The sequence below is a fragment of the Solanum tuberosum genome, unplaced genomic scaffold (genome assembly GCF_000226075.1).
Source record: "Solanum tuberosum cultivar DM 1-3 516 R44 unplaced genomic scaffold, SolTub_3.0 scf00170, whole genome shotgun sequence".
NCBI lineage: Eukaryota > Viridiplantae > Streptophyta > Magnoliopsida > Solanales > Solanaceae > Solanum > Solanum tuberosum.
The window spans coordinates 1,077,071-1,079,786 of NW_006239093.1; positions in this window are offsets into that span (position 1 = coordinate 1,077,071).

Here is a 2,716-nt window from a genome sequence, read left to right on the forward strand (position 1 = left end):
TTCTTAACCATATCCACTCGGTGCTTAGCCTTAGTTCCCATAGAGTAATTTCATTCACATGTATGTACTAGAGAGGGTTCCATCACTAAGTCTAGCCGACCCATAGTACTTCTACCAAGAAGGGCACCAGAAGGATCTACCAATCAAAGTTCAATAGGATAGCTCATTGACTTTCTTAAAGAAGGTTTTCTACCGTTCCGGTCTACCAACTCTAAGTTTATCATTGCACACAATAAGAAGGTCAACACCCTAAGGTCCACCACTTTAAGATTTTTCATTCACTTAGGAGTCTAGACTTATGAAAGGGCACCATGCTTAGGTCTACCGATCCTAGACATTCATTCATTCCATAAGCTTTCATGTAACAAGAAGGGACATCTAAGTCTACCAAGCAAGCCACAACATTTCAATATAGAGACTCTTCATAGTATAACATCATCACATATATGAACATTAAAAGAGATCATACTATCAATCATAATGCAATAACACTTTATACAAGATCACCTTATGGCCATATTTATACCTTCACATTGTACAATAACACTTCATAACTTGATAACACTTAAATTCAATAGATAATACCTTCAAGGCCATGTTGATAATACATTCCATAATTAACAACTCCACCATAAGTGGATCATCTCAAACAATAACAATTATATCAATAATATGAGATTAAGCCAACTTACCATCCTCCAAAGCCATATTCAACAACACTCAAGTCCCCACCATTTTACTTACCACAAAAGAATTCATCCATAACTTGCCCATAAGGCCACAACTCTCAATTAATCCATACATAAACAATTCATCATAGATAGATATACAAAACCATAAGAGTCACCAATACAATCCAATCCAAACACAATTTCATAAACTTTGGATTATAAGCAAAAGACCCACTTCATAAGCAAAATTCTATGGTTTTGTGGAAGACAAGGGTTCATTGAGTTTTTCATTCAAAAACCTTCAACAAAACATTAATAACATCATATTTAATCATTTAAACCATTTTCTTGCAAGAACCCTTGAGAGAATTGAGAAATATGTTTTTTCATAACTTTTTTGGAAAATTTGAAATTCATTTGAGATTGGCTCTAAAGCGAAAATTAGCTTTAGATAAAGAGCCACCATACATCAATTGATGAAATTCCAACAAAATTTGGTGGAAGGAACCCTCAATTTGAAACCCTAGCTCTCTACCTTCTTCTTCCTTGAACTTGAGAGAACTCTAGAGAGGGAAAGTCTTTGAGAGTTTTAATTTGAAGAGTGATTTCAAAAATACCTTTTAAATGTTTTAATACCTTTAAAATACCTAAAATAAGTTAAAACAACCGACCCCACACTTTAAAAGAATGGAGGTGAATTTACCAATTCACCCCTACCATGGCCGACTTAAATGACAGAAACACAGGTGCCAAACCACGGCCACCATCCATGGACCGTGGATGGATTGATGGCCCCGTGGTGTGCATCCATGGTTTGGTACTGTGGGGGCCCAAATGGAGTTAAGCGCCAAAAACTAAGTGTTGGCCTACGGAGGCCATCCACGAACCGTGAATTGACCTACGGGGCATGAACCCCATCCGCAGGTCACCACATTGTGGTAAATCATTTAATTTGGGGCAGCCTTGGGGGTTGAACTTAGGGTCCTCCTCAAGGACCCTTAAGGTGGTCCTTGGGGTGTCGTACCCGGACGTTTACCCCCTACACATGTCCAACTACACATTGGAACCACCTCCCTATAATTTCACCTTCAAAATGATACATCAATATCAATGACAACACACTAAAACACACTAGCACCAAAAGACTAGTTTCCAGACGTCATGGACGTCTCTCGACGTTTGACCTCCAACACAACCAAACTGACCTCCAACACCATTTTTAAGCATTTATACAAGATTACCAACTATATACCAACACACGAGGCTCTAGTTTCACGAGTTCATTTTTAGGGTCGCTGCACTTTACTCTCAAAGCATCCTTAAAAAATTTGCATAGATTTCATAAGAACATGCATAAATCCATAATTTACCTTTCAAGGTTCTAAACCCACTTTCAATCATCAAAACTTAGAAAATATGGGTTACAAATGTATTTCATCATAAATTCATGTAAATCTAGCAGTACATGCTTAATTTCATAAAACTCTTTATTTATAATTAAAATCCCACATCATATGATCATAACTTGAAAATATGGGGATTACATGGGGTCATGGGGAAAATCATCATAAAATCATAGTACTTCATCGATTCATGCATAAGAGGTAATAGTTCAATCCTTTAAAGCAATAATGAAAAGAATCCATGATAATTGAAGAAAATCCTAACTCAATTAGGGAATTCTAACTTTGAAAGAGAGGAATTTGGGAACTCCGTGAATGGAAGGAATCCATGGATGAAAACTATCACACCATGAAGCCAGTTTCTAATCTTCAATGGAGGAATTGAGACTTGACTTGAAACCCTAGGTTGAATCCTTCTTCTTCAAGCTTTCTAGAGAGAGATATTGGATAGTTCTTCTTTTTGGTGAATTTGAAGAGAATGAAGTGAATGGGATAATTTGGGGGTTGGAACCACTTATATAGAGGTCTTAGTAAAGGGAAAAATGACGTAGTATAGAGATAAAATAATTAGGAAAAGACCCAACTACCCTTGACCTTAACTGCCAGCCACCATCCATAGACCACTGACGATAGACCGTGGTT